This window comes from Penaeus monodon, chromosome 11 (genome assembly GCF_015228065.2).
Source record: "Penaeus monodon isolate SGIC_2016 chromosome 11, NSTDA_Pmon_1, whole genome shotgun sequence".
Classification (NCBI taxonomy): Eukaryota; Metazoa; Arthropoda; class Malacostraca; order Decapoda; family Penaeidae; genus Penaeus; species Penaeus monodon.
Genome location: NC_051396.1, coordinates 9,572,324 through 9,579,823, shown reverse-complemented (window position 1 = coordinate 9,579,823; position 7,500 = coordinate 9,572,324). Strand labels below are relative to the sequence as shown.

The window sequence follows — 7,500 nt, the reverse complement described above, 5'->3', positions numbered from 1 at the left end:
CACTCACGACCCCTCCTCCTCCCGTCCCCGCCCTCGTCGCCCGCCCTTCGCCCTCTCCCTCGCTCCCTATCCTGCCAAACGCCCAACTCATTTCTCCCGAGAAGCCAGAACGAAGTGTTCCTCCACCAAATGCCAGGGAGCTCCAGGAGCAAGGCGCCATGGCGGCGGGAGCGACAGTTGAGGTCATGCAACGGCCGGTCTGCCGCTCTGCCGCTGCACCATGTATTGATCCTGCACGCTCGCCCAGCACGTGTAGGTTACACCACTGCTGCTGCTGCCCTTGTCACTACGCTGCATACAGCGAAACGCATCTGCCTTTATGTAACCTGTTTCCGCTGAAAATTGCCAGTTAATGTACACTGGGGGCGCAAAACTTCACGAGATGACTAAAATGCTCGTCTTGATTACACACATGGTTTACCTACAAAAAGCGAGATGATCTAGCGAATACACAACTACACATTGAGAAATAAGAATTTGTGACAAACAATAATCGAATTTCCTTACTAACCTATCACCACGTTGTGCGCGTTCCAGCCTACCCTCTTGAACGCCCAGACACGCTGTCTGGGGCAAACCCCGCCTTCTCGCCTCCGCGCCACGTTGTTGCCTCGGCTACAGCCCCTCCACCTTTACCACAATCGAGCATTTTTCTCACCACAAGCATTCACACGATCTCCAAACGTGTCCATGCTCATTTACACTGCCATTATCGTCATTACCAAAATAGTCACACTGACCCCCTCTGCGTACAGAGAACCATAAATCTACACCGGAGAAACATAATCAAGATACTGCCACTGTTACCGGCCATCAACCAGACTTTCACGACCATCATGATGCTATCATGTCCCTCTTCACCCCGACTAGGCATTACAGACTATACCAGCATCACAAACATAACCCCCCAAAAAACAAAAAAATATATTATACATAATATCATCAACGCAAGTCTCTCAATTCAACGTACTTTACATTACGTAATTATGTCTTGTTACGGCCTATTTTACATTTACTTTTAAGTCCCAGTGAGTATGTACACGAACAATACGTGACATACTTGTACTGAACACGTATTCTCTCGGTGAACGCGTCTTGAGTCTGGTGTCAAATGAATGCTTGGTAGATCCGTGTTCATATTTTCTTTCGAATAAGAATTCATTTTCGTTATTATATAATTAACAACAAATTAAAATACACGAAGAAAAAAAAAGTAAAAAAATGGAGTGAGCGAATTAAATAATAGGATCGAAAAAACAGTACTATGTGGCAATGATTTGAAAGGACAGACTTCACAGTCTTCTGATAAATCTAAAAAAGCAAAGAACGACAAAAAAGGATAATACACACGAGAGAAAGAGTTACGAAAGGACACACAGAAGAAAGAAAAAACATAGAAAAAAAAAATAGAGATGAGGGTAAGGTATCACTAACAAGCTCCTCTGCGCCATCTAGGCCCTATTCCCTCCCCCCCCCTCTCTGCGTCCCTCCATACCCGTCCCCCCATCCCACCCCCCAACTCCACAGCCTCTGTGTTGCACCATGACTCGCTCTCCCCAGCACGTGTTGTTGCATATTTCACTGTGCCTTTGTTTGATATTTCCCCTCTTCCGTTTTCATAGGTGAAGAGCGTACTTAATCCTCTCCTTTCACCATAATACTTGAATAGACATGGTACTGTTTTTAGGAGAGGACGAAAGGGGAAAGTCTTCTACAATGACAAGAACCGTAGTTTGGGTGACCCGGATGTAGTGGTGCGATGATGATCAATATCGAAGTGATTGTAGATGTACGAGCGATGGTGAAATCGCAGTTATTGGTGGATCGACTGATGATTGGGTAGTGAAGGAGCGATAATTGTGAATGTTTATGTTGGAATGAAGGTGAAACAATAGTGGGGAGTATAATGACATGACTGATAGTGACACGAGATTAGGCGATTGGTAGTGATACTGGTGCCGAAAATACTGATATTTACGTAAAAATTATCCGCAGCAACTAAAATGTGTATTGATTATCTGCCATGATACAAAAAAAGAAAGAAAAAAGAAAACAAAAATTCAGGACTAAAGGAAAGTAATTAATTACAATATTAAAAAGATACACCATTGCGACTGATATGATGGATGATGCTTATAATAACATGATAAAATATCGGGGTATTCATAGAGGGACTCATAAGATAGGTATATTGGCCTGATATACTTTGTAGTGAAGATGCAAGTCGTAGTTTTGGTATACTAGTGCGTGTTAGTGTGAGTTTACTGTACTATTATCAGTGAAGTTAATAGCTGTGTAGAGACAGACTTGCGTGTGGATATGCGAAAGCAAAATTATATTTGTTTGCAAACTTAAGTACGTATGGGAGAGAGGAGGGAGAGAGAGAGAGAGAGAGAGAGAGAGAGAGAGGAGGCGGGCGCGCGAGAGAGAGAGAGGAGGAGAGGGAGAGAGGAGATGAGAGGAGAGAGAGGAGTAAGGGAGAGGGAGAGAGGAGAGGGAAGGTGAGAGAGAGAGAGAGATGGGGGGAGAGAGAGAGAGAGAAGAGAGAAGAGAGAGAGAGAGAGAGAGAGAGACTAACGATGGGAGGAAGAGAGGGAGAGAGAGAGAGAGAGAGAGAGAGGAGAGAGAGCTGAGACAGAGAGAGAGAGAGAGAGAGAGAAAGAGAGAGAGAAACGAGAGAGGACGAGAGAGAGAGATGAGAGAGAGAGAGGAGGGATAGAGAGAGAGAGGACGAGAAGGAGAGAGGAGGAGAGAGAAGAGAGAGAGAGAGAGGCCACGAGAGAAGAGAGAGAGAGAGAGAGAGAGAGAGAGAGAGAGAGAGGAGAGATGGAGGGAGAGAGAGAGGGAGAGAGGAGAGAGGAGGGAGAGAGAGAGGAGAAAGGAGAGAGAGGAGAGAGGAGGGAGGAGAGAGAAGAGAGAGGAGAGAGAGAGAGGAGGAGAGAGGAGAGAGAGGAGAGGAGAGGAGAGAGAGAGAGAGAGCAGGGAGGTGAGAGGAGAGAGAGAGAAGAGAGAAGATGAGAGTGATGAGAGAGGTGAGAGAGAGAGAGAGAGAGAGAGAGAGAGAGAGAGACGGAGAGGAGAGAGTGGGGAGAGAGAGAGAGAGATAGAGGGGAGAGAGAGAGAGAGATGGAGGGGAAGAGAGAGAGAGAGAGAGAGATGGGGGGGAGAGAGAGAGAGAGGGGGGACGAGGAGAGAGATGGGGGGAGAGAGAGAGAGATGGGGGGGAGAAGAGAGAGGGAGAGAGAGAGGGAGAGAGAGAGGGAGGTAGAGAAGAGAGAGAGAGAGGGAGAGAGGGGAGGGGGCGAGGAGAGAGAGAGAGAGAGAGAGAGAGAGAGAGAGAGAGAGAGAGAGAGAGGGGAAGAGAGAGAGAGGGAGAAGGGGAAGAGAGAGAGAGGGGAGGAGAGAGAGGGAGAGAGCGGGAGAGAGAGGGAGAGAGAGGGAGCGAGCGGGAGAGAGAGGGAGAGGGAGAGAGAGAGAGAGAGAGAGAGAGAGGAGGAGAGCTAGCGAGAGGAGAGAGGAGAGTAGAGAACGGAGTCGAGAGGGGAGAGAGAGAGGGAGAGAGAGAGGGAGAGGGAAAAGGGGGGGGGGGGGGGTGAGGGAGAGGAGAGGGAGAGAGAGAGGAGGGAGAGGGAGAGGGAGAGAGAGGGAGAGGAGAGGGAGCGGGAGCGAGAGAGAGGGCGAAGTAGGAGCGGGAGAGAGAGGGAGAGGGAGCGGGAGAGAGAGGGAGAGGGGAGAGGAGGGACGAGGCGGAGGGAGAGGGAGAGGGATGAGGGAGAGGGATGCGAGAGGAGAGAGAGAGAGAGAGGAGAGACAGAGAGCGAGAGAGAGAGAATGGGAGGATGAAAAAAGGCGAGGAGAGAGAGAGAGACCGAGAATGAGAGAGAGAGAGAGAGAGAGAGAGAGAGAGAGAGGGAGGAGAGAGAGAGAGCAGAGGAGGAGAGACGCGAGAGAGAGAGAGAGAGAGAAGAGGAGAGAGAGAGAGAGAGGAGAGAGAGCGAGAAGAAGAGAGAGAGAGAGGGATTAGAGAGAGAGAGAGAGAGAGAGGGGGGGAATAGAGAGCGAGGGGGCGATAGGGGGAGGGAGAGAGAGAGGGGGGGAGGGTGAGAGAGAGAGGGAGGGAGAAGAAGAGAGAGGGGTGAGAGAAGAGAGAGAGAGAGATTGAGGGAGAGAGAGAGAGAGAGAGAGAAGAGCGAGAGAGAGAAGAAGAGAGAAGAGAGAGAGAGAGAGCGAGGGGGGGGGAGAGAGAGAGGAGAAGAGAGAGGGAGGGCGGGAGGGAGGGGTATGGGTGTAGGGAGGGGGGAAGGAGGGAGAGAGAGAGGGAGAGAGAGATGAGCAGAGAGATGAGAGAGTGAGAAAGATGAGAAAGAAACGAGATGGGAAAGAGAGAAAGAGTAGAGAGAGAGAGGAGACGAGAGAGAGAGATTGAGAGCGCGATGAGGATGAGAAGAGAGTAGAGAGAGAAAGAAGAAAAGAAAGAAAAAAAAAGAAAGAAGAAAGAGAGAGACAGTTTTAAGTTCTGGTTTGGATCCCATTGATACAATGGTATTTTGGTGTGGGACATACTGTCTGCTGATTTAGGCTAACGTGTGTGAGCTGCCTGCTGACGGCGAAAAGATTCCTTGCCCGCCGTGGTGCCCAGCCACAGCAGTAAACTCCATGCGACAGTGCAACTTCCGCGCACTGGGCGGGGCGCCCGAACCGCCGACCCCTCGGATGAGAGGCCGACACGTGTACTCACTGTACTAGCCCGGAGGCTGAGAGAGAGTGAGATGAGAGAGGACGAGAGGGAAGAGAGAGAGAAGACGATGAGAGAAGGAGAGAGAGAGAGAGACGACGAGAGAGGGGGGGGAGAGAGAGAGAGAGAGAGAGGGAGAGGTGGAGAGGGAGAGGTGGGGAGAGGGAGAGAGAGAGAAGCAGAGAGAGAGGCGAGGAATGAGAGAGAGAGAGAGAGAGGAGAGGGGGAGAGAGAAGAGAGAAAGAGAGAGGGGGGAGAGAGAGGAGAGAGAGAGAGAAGAGGGAGGAGGAGAGAGAGAGAAGAGGGAGAGAGAGCGAGAGAGAGAGAGAGAGAGAGAGAGAAGGGAGGGATGGGGGGTGGAGAGAGAGAGAGAGAGAGGGGGGGGGGGAGAAGAGAGAGAGAGGGGGAGAGATAGGAGAGAGAGGGGGGGGGAGAAGAGACGAGACGAGAGGAGAGGGGGGAGAGAGAGAGAGAGAGAGACCGTAGGGGGAGAGAGTGAGGAGAGAGAGGAGGAGAGAGAATATATATCGCGAGGGAGAGAGAGAGAGGAGAGAGAGAAGAGAGAGAGTGGGGAGCGAGAGGAGAGAGTAGAGCGAGATGACGAGGGACGAGAGAGAGAGAGAGAGAGGGGCGTCGAGAGGAGAGTAGAGAAGGGGGGGAGGATGGAGAGAAGGGGGAGAGAGAGAGGGGGAGAGAGAGAGAAGAGAGAGGAGAGAGAGAGAAGAGAGAGAGAGACGAGAGAGGAGAGAGAGGTAGCGAGAGAGAGAGAGAGGGAGAGAGAGAGAGAAGAAGAGAGAGAGAGAGAGAGAGGGGGGGGAAGAGGAGGGAGGGAGGGAGGAGAGAGAGAGAGAGGAGAGAGAGAGAGAGAGGATAAAAGAGAAGAGTGAGGAGGAGAGAGAGAGAGAGAGAGAGGGAGAAGAGAGAGAGGGAGATAGATAGAGAGAGGGAGATAGAGAGAGGGAAGAGAGAATGAGAGAGAGAGAGAAACTAGGGGAGAGGGAAGAGGGAGGCGAGAAGAGAGAAGGGAAATTGAGACGAGAGTAGCATGAGTGCCGGAGCGAGAGAGAGAGAAGAGAAGGGGAGGCGGAGGGAAGAGGAGAGGGAGGAGAAGGAGAGAGAGGGAAGGAAGCGGGAGAGAGAGAGAAGGAGAGGAGAGAAGAGAGAAGAGGGAGAACAGAGAGGGAGAGAGAGAGAGAGAGAAGGAGAGAGAGAGAGAGAGAGAGATAGAGAGGAGAGAGAGGAGATAGAGAGGGAGAGAGAGAGAGAGGGAGCGGGAGAGAGAGAGAGAGAGAGAGAGAGAGAGAGGGCCGAGAGAGAGGGAGAGAGAGAGCTGAGAGGAGGGAGAGAGAGAAAGAGGGGGAGAGGAGAGAGACGAGAGAGAAGAGGAGAGAGAAGAGAGAGAGAGAGAGAGAGAGAGAGAGAGAGAGAGAGAGAGAGAGCGAGAGGGCGGGGGGGGGGGAGAGAGGGGGATGAGGAGGAAGAGGAAGAGGGGGGGGAGAGGGGGGGAGGAGAGAGACGGGGGGGGGAGGGGTGGCGGGGGGGGAGGGGGGGGGAGGGGGGAGGGGAGGAGAGGGGGGGGAGGGGGGGGAGCGGGAGGGGGGGAGGGGAGGGAGAGAGAGAGAAGAGGAGAGGGGCGGGAGAGAGAGAGAGAGAGGGGGAGAGCGAGAAGAGAGAGAGAGGGAGATGGAGAGGGGGAGATAGAGAGAGGGAGAAGAGAAGAGCGAGGGGGAGGAAGAGGGGGAGAGAGAGAGCGAGAGATAGAGAGAGGGAGGAGAGAGAGACGAGAGGGAGAGAGATAGAGAGGGAGAGAGATAGAGAGGGAGAGAGAGAGAGATAGAGAGGGAGAGAGGAGAGAGAGAGAGATAGGGAGAGGAGAGAAGAAGAGAGAGAGAGAGAGAGAGAGAGAGAGAGAGAGAGAGAGACGGAGGGAGAGAGAGAGGAGAGAGAGAGGGAGAGAGAGAGGGAGAGAGGGGGGAGAGAGAGAGGGGGAGAGAGAAGAGAGGGAGAGAGCAGACGGGGGGGGGAGGAGAGAGGGGGGGGGGAGAGGAGAGAGGGGGGGGGATAGAGGTAGGGGGGGAGGAGAGAGATGAGAGAAGGAGGAGCGAGAGAGAGAGAGAGAGAGAGAGAATCAGAACCAGAGAGGAAGAGAGAGAGAGAGACAGAGGAGGAGAGAGGGGAGGGAGAGAGAGGAGAGAGGAGACGAGGGCGAGAGATGAGAGATTGAGAGATGAGATGAGATGAGAGAGAGAGAGAGGATGAGAGAGAGAGAAGATGAGATGAGAGAGAGAGAGAGATTGAGAGGAAGGGAGGGAGGGACGGGGAGGGGGAGGGAGAGGGAGAGGGAGAGGGAGAGGGAGAGGGACGAGGGAGAGAGGAGGGAGGGAAGGAGGGAGGGAGGGAGTGGAGGGAGGGAGGGAGGGGACGAGTGAGAGGGATGGAGGCGAGAGGGAGAGGGAGAGGGGGATAGGGGTAGAGGGAGAGGGAGAGGGATAGGAGAGAGAGAGAGAGAGAGAGAGAGAGAGAGAGAGAGAGAGAGAGAGAACGTAAGAAAAAAGAGTCGCCAAGAGATATTGATATTAATCACGTGATTCGCGAAAGAAGGTGCAAGTGCGAGACAGCGGCGATAGTGAGTCCAGAATCAATGACAGGGAGGGGACAACGAGCGCAGAAAGCATGGAAAACGAGTCTAAAGTAAATATTTCTCAAGCGGATATATACAGCATCGCAAGTGATACTCAATATTTAGATAAATAAAATCCAAATAA

General features: G+C 52.3%; 2 protein-coding genes across 2 annotated transcripts in view; both read right to left on the bottom strand.

Annotated features, from left to right (window-relative positions):
- Positions 1-1,621, bottom strand: part of LOC119578438 — a 72,129-nt gene extending 70,508 nt beyond the window's left edge. Inside the window, exon 1 of the mRNA XM_037926022.1 lies at positions 512-1,621. The gene's annotated coding sequence lies outside the window, so the exon portion shown is untranslated. The remainder of the gene's footprint in view (positions 1-511) is intronic.
- Positions 1-7,500, bottom strand: part of LOC119578724 (mucin-7-like) — a 55,730-nt gene that overhangs the window by 47,423 nt on the left and 807 nt on the right.